The sequence below is a fragment of the Lagopus leucura genome, unplaced genomic scaffold (genome assembly GCF_019238085.1).
Source record: "Lagopus leucura isolate 7727_CA_CO unplaced genomic scaffold, USGS_WTPT01 Super-Scaffold_100001, whole genome shotgun sequence".
Classification (NCBI taxonomy): Eukaryota; Metazoa; Chordata; class Aves; order Galliformes; family Phasianidae; genus Lagopus; species Lagopus leucura.
Window position 1 is genome coordinate 13,868,751 of NW_024962262.1, and position 22,205 is coordinate 13,890,955.

The 22,205-nt window shown below is 37.9% G+C and overlaps 1 protein-coding gene across 6 annotated transcripts in view; it reads left to right on the forward strand.

The window, feature by feature from the left end:
• Nucleotides 1–22,205, forward strand: part of ENOX1 (ecto-NOX disulfide-thiol exchanger 1) — a 365,715-nt gene that overhangs the window by 17,822 nt on the left and 325,688 nt on the right. The window lies entirely within an intron of this gene.

Here is a 22,205-nt window from a genome sequence, read left to right on the forward strand (position 1 = left end):
TTTCTTTCTTTCTTTCTTTCTTTCTTTCTTTCTTTCTTTCTTTCTTTTAAGGCAAAAGGTCTCATTTGAAGTCTATTGAACTTAATGAGAGTTTTTTCCAAGTGACCTTCCAATGTCTCTTTCAAGTCTGTAGAGCCCCACAAAGTGGTAATGCTTAGAGGTGTAATTAGCCCTATAAATCTCAGTGGGTCATTAATTCTAAATCCCAGTAATGGTAAGACCAGCTTGCATGTAGCTGAACCATAGTGACAAGCATAGCAGGAAGATTTATGCCAGTGTTGTCTTATTTTGGTTTGTGTGGTCATAGAATTTGTTTGTAATGTTGGCTTGGAGGCTTTCTTTTTACCGTAACATATATCACTGACATGTTTCTAGAAAGACATTTGTATACACATGCTATAACCCAGGTGGTAGGTTGTTTTTTGTTTTTTGTTTTTTTTTTTAACACATTAGCAGGTAGTGCAACATGGCTTAGAAAATCTCTCAAAGATAACTGTAGAAATCTCAACTCATCATTTAGCTGTATGAAATCATACTTGAAAACATAACTGTGCTTATCACTTTCATTCAGTAATGACAGCTCACATTTTTAAAGTGCGTACCTTTGTAAGCTTTGTTTGGTCTGTGCAGACAGAATGCTGAATTGTGCAGAGTTTTTAGCTCTCACATGGGTACACCCAATTGAGGATGTGTGTCTCAGGACACTCTGTGAATCCTCCACCTTTGCACATACTCTGTGTGGATCTATGATTCTGTGATTGCTGGCTAGCGTAAGCCTCGCCATCATGTGCCAAGAAGAGAAAGGCTTTTCAGTGCATTCAGTGGAAAAAAAAAAAACAACTTGCCTTTGGCTCAGTGAAAACTTGAATCTTGTTTTCCCCAATCAGAATTTATTGTAATTGATCCTTATTTCACATATTGATGTGGGAGAGGGTTGCTGCTATATGCCTCCATAAGCAAGAAGTCAAACAATGAGTCAGTGGAATGGCATAGCTTTTACCATATGTCATTGTTGGCCAGTTGCGTGTCCAGTCCATCCCTTTGCACTTCCAGTGGTACAAATTTTACCCTCCTTTCCTTCAGTCTGAAGCTTGGTATTGTACAGACAAATGATCTTGGCACTGGAAGCCCAAGCCCAGAAAATAAAAATGTCCCATGACATTTTATGACCCCATCATAGACAGAACACCAGGATGAAGTAGTTAAGATGACTAGGGGTGAAAAGCCACAAAATCACACAAAGAATAAAAAACTCAGACTTTTATAAATGGAACAAGCCACTTATGCAGGAAATTTTGAGCACTGGAATTCTCTTGTTATCAGAAGCAGAAAGGGAAATGCTTGGTATCCCATACTATTCTACTATAACAACATTTTAGGTTTCTGAAACATATATTTATCATCATATCTGCCTCCACTTATAACTAAAAAGATAGATTATAAAAGCTTATTGCTTAGTCTATGTCCTTTCTTTGTAAAGGTATGTATTGCCTTCACAATTCTGAGGGAATTATTAAGGACCTGCCAATGTTTGTTAGGCACTTAGCTGTAATGGGGGCTCAGGTGGAAGAGGAAAGGCAGACTGTGTGTGTTTTCTGCCATTCTTTAAGCAAGGAATTCAATTTCAGTTTGATCTGTAGTTCTCTACCAAAGCACTGACTTTGACTGCAACTCTATTTGCTTTTTTTTTTTTTTTTTTTTTTTTTTTTTTGACCAGTGATTCCACTGGGCATTGTATTGTACGTGAAATAGTTTCATAACATTTATTTTATCTAACTGTAATCTGCTACTGGAATCTATTAAAAAAAACATTAGTCTTAATGCAAAAAATAACACACGACTTAGACAAATTATATGAGCTAGAGCACGGCCTCAGGTCCTACATGAGAGGAACTGAAGTAGGTTGGCTGACCAGTTGTGTATTACTATTGTAGAGAACTTTGTATGTACTTTGGCAATCTTGTGGATGAAGAAAAATAAGTCAGGACCTGGTATCAGGAGAAAAGAAGTAGCCAGTGACCAGTAGAAGCAAGTATCAGTAAGTGACCCATTATGCTGTTTGGTTGGTTTTTTTTTTGTCAAGAGGGATGACATTCTGACTAGCAGAAAGCACATGCAGTGTTGTTGGCAAACAGAATGGTCTCTGAAGAGCTCTCAGCCACTCAGAGAGTTGTACCAAATAGTCCCAAATAAAGGGGCCAGGGACTTTCACTCTGTGTATTTAACAGGAACAGACATTAGTGTTCAAGACTTCGTAAGATGCCATTTTTTGAGCATTTGATGGAGTACTGAGGATCTAGAATACATAGGATTTTCCCTTAAAAAAAAAAAATTATCCTCATCTGAGAATAGCAAAACTTTCCTTGTTTAGGTTTGCTATTTAGGTTTTGAAAACTTGTTTAAATTATTTTTTCAGCATGTGCCACACAACTCTTTTGTTTGTATTTGTTTTGTTTTTAATCCAATAATATGATAGCATTGAAGTTAGTGTTACAAGTTGTTTCATTTTCTACGTTTCAGCTTCCATTTCAGGAGGAACATGATCAGGACAAGAACGTTCTCACCACTCTCCCTTGGGTTGTCATTACAGTCACAAAAAATAGACGTATACTGAAACTTTACTTCTATGTGCTGTATGTGGTATCATTTGCTTAAATGATATGAACTGGGAGAGTTATCCCAGTGGATCTCTGTTATGATTCTTTTCTCTGGAAAGGTTATTCATAATTGTTGTTTATCATTTTGAAGAGGATTTTTTTGAAGTGTGTCGTGAGCATTCATTTTCCATAGACTGTGCCTAGGGGGCTTAAAAGTGATAACGAAAAAGAGTGCACAGTCAAAAATAACTTAGCACAAAAGCAATTTTCAGTATTTTAAGTGAAAGAAGAAAGGAAGAGGGGAAAGTCCTTTTCATGTTGTTTTCTCTGAGTTCAGTTCTACCTCAAAACCTCAATTTCTTCCCACTTATCTTCTCTTTTCAGGTTATGGACAAGAGGACCTTGTATTTAGTAAAAGCTTGATAGCATCCATAAGAACTTGGCAGTCTAAGTCTTTCTGTCTGTTCTTCTTTCTAGTTAAAATTTTCATTGCCATTTTTGATTGAACCTTCAATGTTCTTTACATAAAAAATGATAGTGTTCCTTTCTACAAGCAGTTACAAAAACATATCCAATGGGAGGAAAACAATATATAGCTTGTATTTTGAGACTGCTGCAATATTGTGATATTAGTAACATTCTGACTAAGTTTTGATTTCCAATCTCATTTGTTTGCCTGTGCAATCTCATATGTCATATACATATCACAGAAGATTACTGTGCCAGGAAATTTCTTCCCAGAGAGAAGTATAGTTCTTACTGTAACATCTAATAGGAATTTTAGGCTACTTTGATGTAAGAGGTGAAAATAAATAAATAAAAATTCCTCTTAAAAAACTTGATTTAATTTTATACAATCATATTTCTGTGTAATGCTATGGGGATTGTATCGAAAATTGAAAATGGAATTGGATCTCCTAATTTTTGCAGAGTTAAGGAAGAACTGAAGGAAAGTCAGACTCTGGTTGTGTTTGATTTCAAGATCAGATCAGAAAAACTGAATGAAGTAGTTAGATTCTAAAGTTAAGAGAATCTTCTTCCATGTGGAGAAGTGGGAGATCTGGTGATGGAACTACTAGATCCTCCCTGCTGTTTCCCCAAGATTCTGTATTTATTTGGCCATTAACTGTTTAATGCACATTCATCTTGGATGGAGAAAGTAAAAAATGAATCTTGTGTTAAAGGAAGCGGAGTGTTTTTGCTGCTAGATCTCTTGCCTGTTGATACAATCATATGCCAAGGGCACAAGCTTTTTTTCCTTTTGAAGTTAGAGATGTCTGGGTTCATTGACAGACTCACTTGATTTTCAGAAGCTCCTTGAGCAAGAAGTCAGAGTTGGTTTGGAAACTGTTGCTTTCATGGAAACTCAGGATATTCTTTATGAATTCTTGTTCAGCTGTTTTATCACGGGATACCTTAGGTGATCTGCTGCTGAAGCCTAGAGCAGGAGTGATAGATGGCCTTGATGGCACCCATGGAAGTGGGAAGAACTGCTGTGGGGATTTGAGGAAAGGAGGCTTCAGCCAAGTTGTTCTGCAGGAAAAGCACTGGAAACATTCACTGTTTTTCTAAAAGCAGAACAAAGAAACTTTATAAATAAGACCCTGGGGAATTTGCAGAGCTTCAGCAACCTTGGCTGTCTTTTGCAGGAAATAAGTTTGCTTTGCTTCGCTCTCAGGCCTCGGATGAAGGAAGTACTCTATATGAGTGATGAGGCAACACTGTGATTCAATAGAGGAGACTTGTGAGGGAGAAAAAATCCTATATCCCTTCAAGGATTTTGGTTACACTTGAAATGTATTGCAGGAAGGGGAAATGGAGAAATACAGATTCTAGACAGGGTAGGACTCATAGAGTTAAGTTTGGGCAGTGATTCCCCAGGAAATGTATCCTAGGAAAGACTATGGTTTAGCTGTCTTGGCATTTTTAGAATCAGCTTGCATCTGTGGATCATATTTCTTTAGAGACATAAAGAACAGGAAAACTGTCCCAAAACAGTTTGCCCCATGAACAAGGTAAAAAGAAAACATTCCTACCAGAATGAGTCTGCTTCCTGACTGTGTGAAAATATGTTGTTCAGTTCTCATTGATATCCTTAGGGAAAGATGGAGCATTTTACTGTAAATTCTGTCTTTAGCAATGTGGATTGAGAATCATTGCTCTTATTACCTCATTCTGAATACCTGCTTCATCAAGAATTAAAATGAGTACTTCCTTATTGGTAACCCTGAGATATTCTTCCAACAAAGAACCAGATGGAAGGATATTTGTATTTGTCATATACTGAATGTATATAGGAAATAAATGCTCTATAGACCCCGTTAGTTCTTGCTCTGGTTTGGAGACCTAGAATCCTTTCCTAAGTGTGCATTTGCCACCGAGTTAGGCCTCCATACTGTAGAAGCCATCAGTCATCAACTTCTCTATCTGCAGTGTGCAGCAGAGCGAACAGGGCATGAAAATCTAGACCGCCGTGTCTTGGAACTAAAGGAGATGTCAAAAAAGACAGAGCATTTATTGAGCATCTATGTGTGTGCGAATGTGTCATCCTTTTCTTTTTCTTTTTTTTTTTTTAGCTATCTTGTGTGTCAGTTTTTAACTTGTCTAGTAAACTACATGACCAAAACTTTTGTCTGTGCTAGATACTGTTCATCAATTTGACATTGCTGAAAAAAATTAGGAGATGATTTTGATCTTTGGAAAGAGTAGCCTGAATTCATCTCAGCTAACTTTTAAAGTGTTTAAGAAAGATGTCTCTTTCAGAAGTTGCCTGAATTTTCTTTGTATGGAAAGAGACAGATATCTTTGTAGGTCTATATCTATAGGTATAGATTTTGGTCTTAGCATGGCTGACATCTTCTGAAGATACCTATATCTCTTCATTCGCTGCACAAAGAGGTTTGGATGATTATGTACTCAATTCCTGTCCTTCAGCTGAGAATAACATTTAAGTGGAATATGGTGAGAGTGGTGACCAGCACCTTCTATTCAGCCTTTCATCACCAACTGTGTGTTGTTGTGGAGTAATTTGATAACAGGTGGACTGCTTGGACAAATGAGGTTTCCTTCACCTGTGTTGACAAAAGGATCAGCTCGACATCATCAAGAAATGCTGACAGTTCAGGGCCTGTTGAAAATAGAAGCAAGAAAGAATGTGTCTGTAACTAACTTCTTCTTTCTAATTGTTTTACTGTACAGAGCAGGGAGGACAGTTGTGATTTGAGCAGTGAAGAATTAAGAGACTTGTTCCCTGTTAACTTTCTGAATGACCTTGGAATGCGACTTTGAGGGTTGAGGAATAATTGTGTTCAGGTGCTCTGGTTTTCCCCACTTCCAAAAGAAGTGATAACCACTCCCTTTTGAGAAAAACGTGTGGGAGGATATGTTGTTCCTTTACTGCAGTTCAGGAAGGTAACTTAACTTTTGAGGGGAATATGGGGGAAAAAAAAAAAGGTGTATGTTTGCTGTGTGTATGGTTAAGAATTTTTTGTATACCTCTGTAAGGGTATCAGTACTGTGCATATACTTTATGTTGTGATGCGTTGGAATTTTTGGAAGTTCATTGGCATGTTTTGAAAATTGGGTTCATCTTTTCCATTGCTCCAGGAGAGATATTATAGAGCTGGAGCTGCTCTGGACTCAGCTCACTCAGGTGAGGTCTATTTCAAACTAAAGTGAATCTGAGATCTTTCTCCTGTTTTCCCTTCCTGTGTGTCTTACTTTGAAGAAGTCACTATTTTTCAAGGGTAGTTGCCACCTTTGGTTGTATGCTTTTGTAGTTTTCAAGCTAGCTCATCTTATTTTATATGAGTTTATTGGGTCTGAAAATGTGTACTTATTTCACACTGTGTTCTGAACCCTCCGTATCTGTTAATCTAATGTATGCCATGGATGCCATGGAAGCCTTACTTAGCTCCTAATATCCATGTTATAATAAGTTATTATTTGTCCGAGGGCACTTCTGAGAGCTAATCCATGATATGTTTACTTTGGCTGGAGGAACTGAAATGCTTTAAAGAAAAAAAAAAAAAGTAAAAGATTTCCAAATGTTTCTGCATTTTTCTTTTCTGCTCATATTATGCTAATCTGATTGTTTTTAATGTGAGGGCTTGTTTTGCCCTGGGTCTTATGTAATCTGCAGTGTCATAAAAAGGTATACTACTTCACTGCTAAGCAATGTAGACTGCCTCGTAACCTAGAAAATCTGAGGCTCTCAAGTACACTGCGTGTTCATAAACATTTTTTTTTTTTTTGCTTTCTTGAAATGTCACCAAATGTCACCATTCATGAAGTCACCATAGTCAGTATCTAGGAGGTCTCACCAAGATGTTTTGCTAGGAAGATGTATAACTGAGCAGAAGCTTAAGAAGCATAAAAACACCCGTGTGCGTATCAATATTTTTTGGTCATTGGAAAAACAATTTCTTATGCCAGGTTGGTTATTACCATCACTTTGTTAGCAGATAAGCTGATTATTTACTATTGGAATTAATTGTCTTTGCTTCCTCTTTCTGAGACAAAAAGATAAAATGTGTCAGTGAGATCCTTGTCAGTACTGGGGAAGTTCCATTTTTTCACTCTATTAGACAGTTCTAGCCTACTTTGTGGCCATCTCTTAGAAAAGACTGCTGTAGATGTTCATACTAATTCAAAGGGTAATACAGCTCTGTTATTCATTGTGCTCGTACAACTCTTGCATGGGTATCCATAATTGTATTTAAGAAGCTCCATGTCTTTCTGCTCTCCAGCTCATTCAGGTAAATCCATGTGAGTGAGGTCAGTAATAAAACCTTCAGGCTTTGTAGCTATCCACGTGCTTTTCATGGAAAGACTAAGGTATGGAGAGTGCAGCTTGGGGATCCATTGATGACATGGAGCTGATGATATGCAGGCCTGCTGCCCTGGTGTTGGAGCCAGCTGGTAATTTTCTAATGGTTGGCTGGGGCCTCGGCTTGGATGAGAGGGAGCTGGCTGTTGCTGTGGCCAGATAATTTGGAGATGCTAATGGCTCATTTGTTAAAACAAGTAGAAGGCTTGGCAGAGAGAGGGGATTTCTTTCTGTCGTCTCTCATGCTCATCACCCTTCCACTTCCCATCTTTGCCCACTGATCACCAAGAGAGTGTTCATTTTGTGTATGCTCTGTGTGTCCTTAAGGATGCTGGTTGTGAATGCCTGTTTCTATCAGTTCTTTGTGTGATTACAGCTGCTCATTGTGGAGATAAATTTTATTGTAGTTCTGTGTCCATTTGGTACAGCCTGGTTTGTTGCGGTGGCACACCCACAGATGTATCTTTGCAAGCCACTGAAGAAAAGGAAGAGAAAGGAAGAGCTGTAGACTGCTGACCTAATTTTGGGTTGCTGGCATTAGCACATTTGTGTCTGTGATGAAAAGCAAACTCTAGATTTTCCTTGTTATCTGGCTTAGATTCAAGGCACTTCACACACAGTAGCATGGCTTTATGTGTGATTTATGGCCAGAGATTAGGTGAGAACTTTCTTGCGTGTGTTTGACACAAGTGAGGTCTTTCTTGCGTATTCCTTCAGCATGCTAGTCAAGACTGTGTACACAAGTCTCTGCTTTAGGGTCATGTTCTTTCTGCTCCCTGTGCAGGAACCATCATGTTTTCTTGCTGAGAAACTAGCTAAGGAAGAAAGTGAACCTTCTGAGCACAGGACTGTGGCTTCTACTATGTCAGTGCCTTTGGAAATTTGTGACTATGGTTTCCCTTTAAAGAAGGGAATTCTGTACTCAGAATTTCCAGCTGTCTTCAACGGAAGTGCTACAGCTCAACAGCTTGAGGTTTGGTTTTGTAAGCTGCCTTATCAGTATAGTCAAGGCTGCCTTTAGCATAGGCAAGTTGTTATAGGATAGTCAGACCCTAACTCTCTACTTTCTGCCTTACCAAATCTAAGTTACATGAGAACTTTAAAGCATGAAACACGAAGGTGACTTCTTAATATTAATTATATATATATATATATACACACATGTATAATGTTATATATATGTATTTTATCCACTTCATATCCACTAGTTCCAATTTAGAGACACATGGCTGCTTGTTTTATGAGCTGTGCCTTCCATTGTCAGCCCTAAGTAGGAAACATTACAGCAGTTCGGTGCAGAAGTGACAGCGGAATGGATCACTGTGATCAGGTCTGCCTTGGAGAAGAGTAGGTGAAATTCTGCCAGATAGTAATAATCAAGAAAAGATATTTTTGGCCACTGTTCACAAGTGAGGTATCAGTGTGTAGAGGTATGAATCTGAACATACACTGAGAGGCATGGGATCTCATTTAAAGTGCTGCAGAGTAATTTAAAATGTGCCCGTTGACAGCTTTTTCCATCTTGGATTCAGCCTGGAATAACTACTAGGAAATCAGTAGGAAAAGGGCCTTGAAGGGAACTTTCATGTTTATGTATGGAATATGCTTACATAGACTATGCGATGCTTTATATTTCAAAATATACTTTATACTTCTTTATACAACTTTATATTTCAAAAACTCCTCTAGTGAAATGCAATTAGATGATGATGATTATTTTAATGAATGTTTTCTTTTAAATTAACAAACTGTGCAGTGTTATAAACATCATGTGGTTTTGGTCACTTAATAGGGACAGTGAAATCCTTTGATATATCTTTTAGCTGGCAATTTACAATTTTTTTTTTTCATTTACAATATATATTGTAGCATAAAAGGATCAAACAAAAATGTAATTGAAATAATTTTGTTTCCAGGGGGATTCTTTCCTCATTTATTTTTATGCATTTGCTATTCATTTATTTATTCATTTATTTTTGTGTTTGTTTTTTCATATGCCTTGAAACTGTCCTATCAGAGTAGTTATCTCTGTATTGTGGTGAATTTGTTCTTGCTACTGTTTGGACTTTGCTGTTTCACTTAATTTTTTTTTTCAGATATGTCAAAACATTAAATAAATAGAGATTTGCTGTAGATCAATCTTAATTATCCTGAGGATCCTACACGCTTTAAATCTATAAACCTATGTATAGGTATCTTCAGCACAGATATTTTAAGGAGGCAGTTCTGTTGAACTGGATGGGTCTGTTTTTAAAATGTGTAGGTAAGAATAGAAATACCTAAGCAGTAAAGCAAGTGCTGATCTGAAAGAACTTTGTTCTTTTTAGAGAATGGTTTATAAAGGTAGGGATGTATGTGTATTTTCTTTTAATCAAGCTAAGAACTTATAGTTAGAGGAAAGCAAGGTCTCCTGGTGGCGTGAAATTGACAGCTTGAAAAGTGCTGTGTTGTCCATTTTACAGTAGATGCCCCTTCTATCCATGCCTTTTAGCTGACAGAGCAGGACAGCAACAAAATCTTGCTGTCTAAAATCTGATGGCTCATCTTTAGTACTCAGTTCTTTTGGTAGCTAATAATAAGAAATTTTAGTACACGATACTACATTTTAATAGCTCTCTGGTATAACTATTACATTATAATATTGCCCATTAAATTTTCTTTCTAATCACTGCAGGTTGTTTTCATTTTTTTTCTGAACGGGTGATTCCCCACTATGGTCTCCTTTGTCCCTAGAGAAGCTTTACTAATTTCAATACAGAACTGCAAGTGAAGTTGCTTCTATTTCACAAATGGGTTTCAGGTCATTTTTGGTAGGGGTTCTTAGTATTTCTGGAAGCAAAGACACTAAAAAATAAAGAAGAGCTGAGCTGTTCAGGGAGGAAGGAGAAATATAACAGAAACATTGAAAATAAAGGCGAAAGCTTAAGAGAGATCAGGGAATAAAAACCCATGTTTGAGGTTGGGGGCCCCGCCCCCCCAACCACCATAGTAAAGAGGGAAGAGAAGGAAAATAACAAACCAAGCTGCTGTGTATTGTCTTGGCATTTATACCAAGTGTCCCAGATAACGTTTGCTAGAGCAGTGTTTCCCAGGTGTTGGAGTTTAGGTATTATTTTGATGTACTTTTGTTTTTAACTCTGACTTTTCTCACAATTCAAAACCACAGTTCATCTATTATTATTATTATTATTATTATTATTATTTCTTTTCTACTGTACTTCACTTTTGCATTCTCTGTTCATTCTAGAGCAGATCCATTTCTTGCACTTCTGGGAAAAGTGAAAATGGTGCACCTGGAATTAGATACTAAAACAAGGATTGTGTTAGCCACTTTTGGTTGAGCAGGGGTGACTGCAGCACAGTGACAACTGTTGACTTGCAAATTTCAGGTCTCTCCACAAAAGAACCGTCACAGCTTCATCTTTTAATCTCATTTGCATCCCAGCTCTCTGCCTGCTGAGAGACCTGACCTTCCTGTTTCACACAGTGGTACCAACAGTTGTCTGATTTATCCTCAAATTAAAGGGAGCATGATAAAAACATAATTTTTTTATAATCAAGCAAGGGGAAAAAGCAGAGCAAACCGGATCATCAGATGTAATATTTGGTGGGGTACATCTTCCAGAATTAGATATTTTAAAGAAAAGAAATTACATTAGGATATTAAGGCCTATTACTAACTGGTGATAATTATACTCCTGGCATAAAGCCAGCATGAGTGTTGCAAGGTACAGAAACTTCCTCCAAGAAACCAGCATTCAGCCATCTATACTTTCATAGTCTCCAAGGAAGCAAATTGATAGACATGGCCTGTTTGGTAAATTTTGTGAGGGAGGACCTTGTTTCTTGGTGACATGCTTCCTGAAAGCTGCTGTAGAAGTGTGCAATACATTGAGCTGCCTAGTATTGAAATGGACCTTATGCAACAGAGATGTAGTATAGGATGTGTCTTAGGATTTCTGAGTGTATGCAGTGTGGGGAACGCACACTGCATGTATGCAATGAGTGCTCCAGCTCTGCTCAGAAATGCTGTGCTTTATTGGTGTTGCCACAAAGAGTGAAGTAAGTAAAGCAACTACGTGCCCTTTTCCTCAGCTTTTACATTTAACATCCAGCGTACACAAGGGAAAGGGCATTATCAACTGTAAAATGTGTGACATATCTGAGACAAGCAGAGAGGCTCTAAAGATTAAATGTTTAGTGGCCTCTTGGTAGTATTACAGGAGGAGGATGAAGACGGGAGAGAGAAAAGAAATTCTTCCATGGAGAGACAAAGGACAGAGAAGCTGTCCTTGGAGAGGTAGCAAATAATGGAGTTAATAAGAAGCTGTACCTAAAAGGTAGTTATGTATAGAAACAGCTTTTGGAGTTGTGTGAAGAAGTACTAGTGGTGAGTACACGAGAGCAGTGCAGCAGTAGTGTAGCTACGTCCTGTCATCTTCACAATGTAGTTTTTGCAAGAAGTCCATCACTGCTCAAGGTTTCCAGCAGCTGTGCACTACTTCTTGCATTTGATTCCCTGAGCTGGCAGTGATCGTAAATTCAAAGACTTAAACTGCAATTAAGAATGATGGCTCCAGACAATACCGTTCATCACCCAAAGGAAAATAAAGCCATCAAAAATCCCTCACTTACAGATACTTGTGATCAAACAGCACAAACACAGGCGACATTTTAAAATGTTACTATACATATGTGGAATAGAGTTAGAACTATTCTGTGATAGGCTAGCTACTACAGGACAGGTCTGCACGTATTTAAATGTGTGGTGAGTAGCTCAATTGCTCACACTGTTTCTTCAGTGAGTTATTTTTGATAAAAGTACCACAGTTCTGCAAAATGACCAACTCATATTAACATGCCCTTTTAGTAAGTTGCTGCTGAAAGCATATACACAGAAAGTAGTGAAAACCCACCAGGTTTCATGTTAAAAGTTTTCATTACTGTTCTCTCACTCTGTTGTTAAGTTTACAGACAGGGCATGTGTAACACTGTGGTCCTGATGATTTGCTTAGGAAGATGCCTTTAACATTTTAATGCAGCATCTCATATTTCTGTATCCTACCTTATTAATGAGTTTGAATAATATTGCTATCGCAAATTAGTTATGGGTCAGCAGCTGCTAATTTTACAAGGCTGTACTATTTCCTTCCCAGCCTTGCAGACATGCTCATATGTCATTCTGTAGTTACCCAGGGTAGATGTGAATATCAGCTAGAATCCAGAGCTTTTTTTTTTTTTTTTTTTTTTTTTTTTCTTGCATCCAAAAGCTTAGCCACTGATTCCACTGGAAATTGAGAAGATAACTGCAGAATTCTAAAAGTGAAGGGCTGTGGGGGCAGTTCAGATAGAAGGATGATGTCTGTGAGTTTTGAAAGAAATATAAATGAATCTTAGTGTTTATGCAGCTCTCCATTCTGTGTAAGTATGAGAGGACCTGGTGTGGCAAGCACTCAGTTGAGACGTTTTTTATTTCTGAACAGAGATTCCGGGTGTTCTTCACATAAATGAATAGTGGCACCTTGATGATTTCAGGAGAGCCAAAAACCTACCTCCATCAATTCTTAATGAACTCAACATTTTTTATCAGTGTTGTGAGTGGGGCCAGTGAAATTTATTTGGACTGAAAATAACATATTTGGGACAACGTTTCCTGCGCAAGGCTGGACGTACTGACCAGCCATGGCTGCTCAAGAGAAGAGCAGAAAGCTTCAGAGGAATAAGCCTGTGGGGATGAGCCCCCAATCAGTATACTGTGAGCATGGAGAATGCCCCAAGAGAGGGTTAAATCACGGGGAGGGGTCTGTTGTCTCAACTACTCGTGGAATGTGGATGAGAGAAGGTTCCAGAAATCAAGGAACTGAGTTCTATAGATAGAATCATTAAGGTTGGATAAGACTTCTAAGGTCAGCTGATCCACTACATCAGCCTGTCACCACTGTGCCTATTAGTAGTGTTCCTCAATACAACATTTATATGATTCTTGAACACCTTCAGGGACAGTGATTCCACCACTTCCATGTTGTGATGACTTACTGCACTTTCTGAGATAAGATTTCTTTTTTTTTCTTTTTTTTTTAATTTCCATCCCAAACCTCCCTGGTGCAAGTTGAGGCCCTTACCTCTTGTTCTATTGCCGTTACATGGGAGCACTGTTGGCTCATGTTCAGCTGAGTGTAGACCAGCACGCCTAGACCCTTTTCCCCAGTGCAGCCACTCTACCCCAAACCTGTAGTGTTGTTTGGGGTGTCCAAAGCGCAGGACCTGGCACTTGATCTTGCTGAACTTCATGCCATTAGCCTCAGCCCAGTGATCCAGCCTATCCAGGTCCTTCCTCAGGGTCATGCCCAGGCAGATCAACATTTCCTCCCAGTTTGATGTCATCTTACTGAGGGTGCACTCAATCCCCTCATCCAGGTCATCAACAGAGGTATTGAACTGGACAGGCCCCAGTGCTGACCCCTGGGAAACACTGCTGGTGACCGGTCGCTACCTGGATTTAGCTCCATTCATCAGAGAAAGTCGCAGACAGCATTGCTCCCAGAAATGTTTCTTTCTGCTTAGAAAGGTGATTTCCTCAGTCCTCACTGGTCAGCTTTCTGTCCCTTTTTATGGAAAATGGTTTCACTTTTTACAGAAAATAGTTAATCTGTACATAAACAGTCCTGTGCTTAAAGTGAAGAATAAAGAGTCCTAAGGGTGCCCAAACAAAATTACTGTGTCCCAGAAGAGGCAACTAGCTTTGGCTATATCTAGAAAAGCTAAGCAAAGAGTTAAAGTTGAAAACTGGGTCTTACAATTAACTATTCAACTAATTTCATTTTTTCTTTCTTTTACATCAGTGTCCAAAAATATGTGTGATCTTATATATTATGCATGCTATAGTCCTTAGGCAAAATAGGGTTATTTGAGGACAGTGTCAGATATAGTATTTGTCATTACCTTTGATTTGCCTAGTTGCATGCTGCTGTGGATTTGTTTTAAACTATGAGTACTTAAATCTTGAATGCAGATTTTTCTCTGACTTTTTTTTTTTTAATTGTTGACATGCCTTATTTTTCTGCCATTTTCAATAGCAAAAATGTCTGCTGTTAAATGAAGTTTCTCACCTCTGGTATTGATTCTTTAAAGAAAACAGCCACGTTGAAGTAAATGTTCCAAATTCAAATATTCGCTTCTCTTTCAGAGGTGCTGCTGGTCTGTATTATTAATTGCATTGCTTTTGGATAGTAAGAAATACATGTATTTCTGTACAGTAACTTGACTTTCTGTTGAGTAGCTGTTCCATAAAGGTCATATTTCTACCAAACAATAATCCTAAATGTCATGCTTTCTGATGCATTTAACCATTTCATATTTAGATATATACTTGGCAGAACAGAGCACTTTGCAAAATGAGTTTCAGAGATTAACAGAGTAATTTAATTCGGAATAATTTGAACATCAATATTGTTTTTCCTGGGCCTGTACCTTGCTACTTTCATATCATCAGCCAATTCTGAGAAGACATAGCTAGTCTCTATTTGTTTTCTGTTTTTCAAGGTGATTGGTGTACTTTATACCAAAAACTACGCTTAATGTAATGGCAATGATTTAATAAAAAGAGATACTTCATTCCTGAAAGCCATTTGCTATCTGGCATTCTCTTGGGATTAAAGGGGTGGAAAACCTACCTGCGTGTTTTAATAGGCCTGTAAAAGATGAGAATCCACCCATCTGACTAGAGGCACTTATCTATGGTGGTTATATATTCTTGGAGCAGTGTTTTGAGTATCTCACCAAGATTTGTTTGGGCGTACGTGTATTATACGTATGGCAGAAATGTGGCTTGCAACCTCTACAAGCTTAAAGACTTTTAATGCAGGATTTAGTATAATATTTCAAATATTCCTTCTCTGTGCTGGATTTTCTCAAAGGAGAATAGAAACCTGCAAGCATTTTGTACCTGTTCTCACTCTTTTCATTTGCATTACTGTTCCAGGCTGTATGTATTTCCCTTAGATGCTTGCTGTTTTGCTGCCTTCTTCCTCCTTTTCTTAATGTATATAATAGTGGCTTAGAAGGAACTAACAAGGAGAGGAAGGGAAAGATTCCTAGAATGTCGCAGAGGGAGAATTTGGTTCATGAAGCAGAGAGTTAAAATTGTCTTACACAGCCGATTAAGTGTATCCTGTCTTTGTATGCATGCCCTTGTGCAGTTCAATGTAATTTATGTTGGCAGAGTATGCAGTTCTTGCTTAGTGGCCTGAGCTCAGACTGTGACATGTCCAGCTCAGCCTGACAGTGAGGGAAGGCCACGTACGTGTATAAGCATATAAGATAGGATTGTTAATGTGGAGGTAGTAAGGAGAAGTTAAAGATGATTTTGTCTGATCTTCATTTGCAGGCAGATTAAAAAAAAAAAAAAAAAAAATTCAGCTCTGGTTATTCATCCAAGGTCCTTGACCAGTCATTACGTTACTTGCCTTAAGAAAGGTCTGCCAAGTTGGCAGCTAATGTGACTTCATCTGGATGAGAATGTTTTAAAAGTAATTGTGTATGAAATTGTAGTATAAATTTCCATTGGTTGTGAGTGGTGAATCATTGCTAGTCTATCCCTTAGGTGAAAGGGACTTATCTGAAATGATACTAAAAGCAGAGATGAATTTGTACTGAGATTCAAAAAGGTGTTGCCATCTTTGAAAGATGCATACTGAAATGCAAAGCAAGAGCATACTTTAAATATATTAGGCTTTGTTTTTCTGAGATTACAGAATATATAGATAACACAAAAATATATGCATATAAGTGGTTATATGTATGTACAGTAAATGTATTTTACAAAATGCTTCACGTAAGCAGAACAGCTATTATAAACCTCCTTTCTTCTAATCTGAATTTCTCTGAAGTATTTCTTCTCGCATCACCAAGAAAGCTGTTTTGCTGCTAGAAAACCAGCCTTGCCTTTTGACAAAATTATCATCTGGTTGTTTGTCAGTGTCTGAAGCATGGTAGTCCCTATTTGCTTATGCATATGTATTAAGTCTCACAGACTATCAGAGTATTTATTGGCCTTAGTATCTAGGAACCTGAATCAAGAGTGAAGGTCCTCTCTTCAATGCTATGTAGACACAAAACATGTATGTCTGTAAACTGGTTAGGAAAGCAATCAGAGTATGAGGTAAGAGGTAACAGATGGCTGCAGACAGATGGAAAAGTACAAGGGAATAATGAGACAGTACTGACCAGCGTGATAAACCATAATTTTCACCACGTTGAGAAAAAAATGCATTTTGGAGTCATCTCAGCAAAGCATATTTTGATGTACTCTGCTTGGAAAAGTTAAACTAGTAGACAGTGAAAATGCACAATACTGGAAGAGCTGATTTCGTCACAAAAACTGACAAAATATGTCAGGTTTGTGATGGACATAAAGAGGCTTAAAAGTGAGAAGAAATTCATCTAGATTTATGGAAGAAAGGGATGCGCAAAGGAGTTATGTGATTAAAGTGAATGGAAAACAAACTTTGCAATGGGATATGACTACTGCAAGATTGCGTGTGTCAAATACAGAAGAGAGGACACCTGTGCTTTGGCCAAGGACAGAAGCTGTGTGAATGAATAGGAAAGGCTACATAGCAAAGGGAGGTTGTGTAGAAGGAATGCACTGAACTGACACACAAGTAGGATTTGAGAGACTATCAGAGTTGAAAATGTTACCCTTGTAGTTTGCATGACAGGCAAGATAGTGATATTGTCCAAACTGATTAGAGGAGGATATGGAAAGCTGAGATAGGGCAAAGAAGTTGTTATCTCCTTTATTTTATTGGTCTTCATTTATTCCGATCTTGAGTAAGACATCTCATGGCAGAGAAGGAGAAGGAATAAAAAGGGGCTGCTAAGCACTACAGGAAGAGGATTTAGTGGAAACAGAAGGCAGTCTGAGAGCAGAGATGGAAGATTTGTGAATCATTGCCTGGGAATTTTGGTTTGCAGATGTTGTTATCATGATAAGGCATAGATGGGGAATAGAAGAAGATTAAGGTCAGAGCTGCTTTGAGTTTCCCACAGGAATATGGTGAGGAATGGAGAAGCCACTTGAAATTTGGCATTTGTTTGATGAAGAAAGACTTTTGGGGGGGGGGGAACACATGAAATCTTCTTGAAATCTTCTTGTATTTTTAATCATGTGTCTACAGTGTGATGTGGAATATAATTACTATCTTTGAGAGATCATTTTCAGACAGCTGACTTTACAGCCCAAACTATTTGGATTAAGGCAACTTTACTGAGGGCTGATCTGGAGTAGGTTGTACCTTAAGGAGTGGCGATGATTCTCCCAGAAGATTGCAGACTTACTGGGGCACCATATTTTAGATGATAATACATTCTAACTTTTTGAGGACAACTGTGAGAAACCAAAAGAGAAGTTACAGATCATTCTGCAAAAAAACATAGATCAGAACTTTTTCATAAGTTATATGAATAGTTAAATAAACATATCAGTTTTTTAGAGGTGATGAACACTTATTCTTTCCTCTCTTGAATGAAAATTTTTGTGGTGCTGACTTCAAATAGGGAAGAAAACACAGCCTCTACTGGGATTTCCGAGGTATTTTGAAAGACAAGGTGTGCATGGGAATTCCCTTTACTATTTTTCTTTTTAGATTTCTCTTATTTCTAGGATCTAGATTATGAGCTTATGTATGCGGACAGAAAGTTGTTGAAATTAAGAGCTGAGAAAGGAAGAACTGACAGTATATGTTATAGAGTGTGTTTGGAGCAGGTTTTATATTAAAAAGAGTATTTCTTTTGCTGTGTGAGACTAAAACTAAGAGATTTTTTTTCTCTATGGAAGGTCCCAAGAAATATCTGAGAACAAATAAATGAAATAATAACTTGGGGCACAAGATCAGCCATTTGGTATAGTCCTGAGCTTGATTATGCATAAACTAAGGAAGTAAATTCTATCCATAACTGGTGAAATGGCCACTCAATATGTTGAGAAAATCCTGAGTGATGTCTCAAATTATGCTTTATTTATTTATTTTAAATAATTTTTGTCAATAAATAAGAATAAAAGAATAAAATATTTGGGGGGAGGCAGCAAGTGGGGGAAAGAATTGACCACCAGAATTCATGCCAGATATTAGTAATTTGTGGAAGATAAAGTAACTTTGAGTTAGTTGGGAAAAAAAAAGTGTTTGATCAAAAGTAAAATATTCTGCATTTTTATGCAGCTATTTGTTTATTTGCTTTGATAAGCTCTGTTTCAGTAGTACCCAGGTGAATGCAGTATCATTTTGAATTAAAGAAAGTTGGCTAACTGGTTGAGGTATTACTGTCTTACTATGTTTCAGAAGGGTTATTCAGAGAGATTTATTTTATTGCATGTACTTGCTCATGTCTCATTTTTAGTGTCTCATATATTATTACTGGGGATTTGAAATTAGTAGTGAATGCTGTGAACATTAAGGGCTGAGCCCTTGTTGGCACTGCAGAATGGTATGAAAGGACCTTTAGAACATGCTCTGAAAGAACTAAAGACTTGTGTACTGAGGGGGATCATCAGTGGGATATAGCTGGCACTTCTGGCCCTCTGCCGAACCTTTCCTTCTTCATGACTAACCTCAGGGCTGGATAAGTAAGGATCACCAGGTGGTTTGGATTCCTTTTTCACTTCTCTCTGCTCACTGAACTCGCCTGCAGTACTGCTGAAATGATTTAATCCTACTTTCAGAGGTTGGGTGATGCATAAAAATAAGGAAACAAAGAACCAACAAACAACGTTTTCATTAACAATCAAACAGCTGCCTTGGGCATCTTTCCTCTCTTGGCACCCGTCTGGTGACTTCATCAGTATTTCTTTACCAAGTCAAAGACTGAAATCCTTAGTCCAAACAGCAGCTCATCTTTCCAGCCTTATTGTGGATCCTGACCTTGTTCACCTTGGCTTCCATCTAAGACCGTATCTGGTACCCATTATTTTTTGTTTGTGAGCAGCAGGTTGTATCATCACTAGCACTACTAGCATTGGCATTAGAAAGTATTTACTAATGCAGTTTTGGAATTTCTTACATTTTTGGCTGTTTTTCCTCCCAGCAGATGCTTGAATGGCCTCTCTCAACATGTATTTTCCCTTTATCTGACTGCTTACTCACTCACTTCTGCATTTAGATTATCATATATTTGCTCATGAATGCACGTTAAAGCTTTCTTCTCTTGGTAGCAAGCTTGTTTTTGAAGATGTATTTCCTCTCTCATGTGATGTTTGTCTTTTCCTCTTAGTTCTCAGGACTTTTTATCTTCTATCAGGACCTTTATCTGAGACCATCAAACATCTCCTACAATAGCATGAGGTTGGGGAAGGAAGAAGAAACTACTCTGAGTAGTTTGATTGGGACTGAAATGTTACTTCTAATATTCGCAGCCAGACCTTACCACTTTGATAGGGCAATGAAAGTCACCTCAACAAGGTGGCCTCATGCTGTGTCCTTAGTGCATGTGTTTCATGAAACAGGCTAAATAGGGCCTTCTACTGTTTGCAGGGCCTTATGTTAGCTGTTCAGAAGTTAATGAACTGAATTAAGTCTAAGAAAAATGAAAATGAAGTCTCAACTATAGATAGATATGTATAGATATGTATAGCTGTTGGAGAGTAACATTCCTGGGGAGGAAAAAGAGTTAATGAGGCATTTCAGTGTCTTTATATGGAGCTGTATAAATTTCAGCCACTTAACTTTAGCAAGAATATCCTGGAGTGTTTGAAGTGTGGTGAATAATTTAAAATAAATAAGGATAATGAAGAAGACCCTTCTTGCCGTTTTGAAATGTAAATTCTGAGGACCCTTTAAAGTTTTTGTTCAGACAGAAAACAAGTAAATGACTAGGTCTTGCATTTTATAAACAGTTGGGTGGAAGACAAGTTCGGTTATCTCAACTATCTGTTTGATCTAGATCTGCAAGCTTGCGGTCATCTGTCTTTATTGCGTGAAATTGTAACTGATTACTTTTTTTCAAGTGTTCTTGAAGCTGCGTCCAAGAGGGCTTATGAAGACCAGATGAGATTTGTTAAGGGTGTTTCTTCAGAAGCAGTTTGTGTAAAATGTGGCATCTTTTAAAAGCATTGTTAATGCTGTTATTTCCTGTTCTAGCATTGCCCTTGGCCTTAGGTATAGGTGAAACTTTTACAGTGGTACTTGCATTCTGTACCATTAGGTAGGTGGATTTGTTCTATACTTCTACTACGCAGCAGGTATTTGGCAAATATAGCATCTCTGGCTAATGGGACTCAATTCTAAAATCTTTATTGCCCATGGAAGCACAGTGTGGATATTTCCAATAAAATTTAAAGTACATGTGGTGGATACAAGATTATTTGCCAGTACCCAGTGTCTTTCTTTTTTTCTTTATTGTTAAGGTTACTAGTACTTAGGCAAAGTTTGACTTTTGACAGCCTTTGTTTGTAGAAATCATTGAAAAGTGAAATACAAGGTAAATTGCTGCAGTTTCTACATCAGTCTTTCTTGTATATTTCTAATTAAATGTTTCTTAGAGGTAGCTACTACTGCTGAAAGAATAACAATGTCTGTCATTAAAAACAAACAAACAAAAAAATACAGAAAATAAAAATAATATAAAAAAAAGTAGACAGGATTATTCAGTTGCAGTAGTTTTTACTGAAGGAGCTTAGCTGCACCAGCAAGGTATTTGCTTTCTCAGTATTTATTTGATATTGTCTCACTTCAGAGTCATTCTCAAGAAAGAAGAGAGGATATGCCACATGGCTATGGCTTTGACCAATACTGATCTTGTTTCTTAAACCTTTGCAAGAAGGCATTAAAGGAGCGTAGTGCAGCTCCACCTCCTTTGCTGTGCTTTGCTAATGGTTCTGGAAGTCTGTGTTGGAACACCAAGAGGACATGATGTGTTGAGTGACGATTGTCATGGAGAACCTGTCACAAGTTCTAACTTGAATTACTGTTTAAAAAAAAAAAAACCAAAACAACAACAACAATAAAAAACCACCAAAAGAACAATCTGACAGATTCTCCTTGGTGAATGGGCCCTGAGAATTACTGCATGTCATTGGCACACAGTAATGTACATCTGATCTAGGGATGAGTAACTCTAAATTTGGCAGAACTCTGAGAGCCTTCATGGAGAACTTCAAGGTCTCCTAGGATGTTCTGGTAATCCAGGCTAGGATCAGATATACTTTGGCAGATCTATGTTTTGTTCTCAAAAGCTTTTTATTCCAGTGTTTCAGTGTCCTTACTGTGAGAAAGTAGAAAATCTTCGTTGCTGTACTTTGGATGTGTTACTTAAATCCCTGTCTTTTATGGATATTTCCTCTTTGTTTCAGCAGATGATTTGATATATGACAACAGTTACAGAGTTCCTTCTTATTGTCCTTCTCAATACGTTAAGCAGTCTTCACTTTGTCCACGTTTCCTCATGGGTTATCACAGAATCACAGTCACAGAATTGTAGGAGCTTGAAGGGAGATCCAGAGATCACCCCCCTAAGAAGCAGGCCCCCTAGAGCACAGATAGGTGTCCAAGGGGTCTTGAATATCCCCAGAGAAGGAGAATCCACAACCTCCTTGGGTAGCCTGTTCCAGTGCTCCATCACCCTTACTGTGAAGAAGTTCCTTTGTATATTGGTGCAGAATTTCCTATGCTCCAGTTTATGGCTGTTTCCCTTGTCGTGTCCCCACAAATGTTTTCTACAACTCTGTCTCTCTGGTTCTGCATCTTTTTTATTTTTTTTTTTGTAGTGTGATGCTTCAAACTATTCAC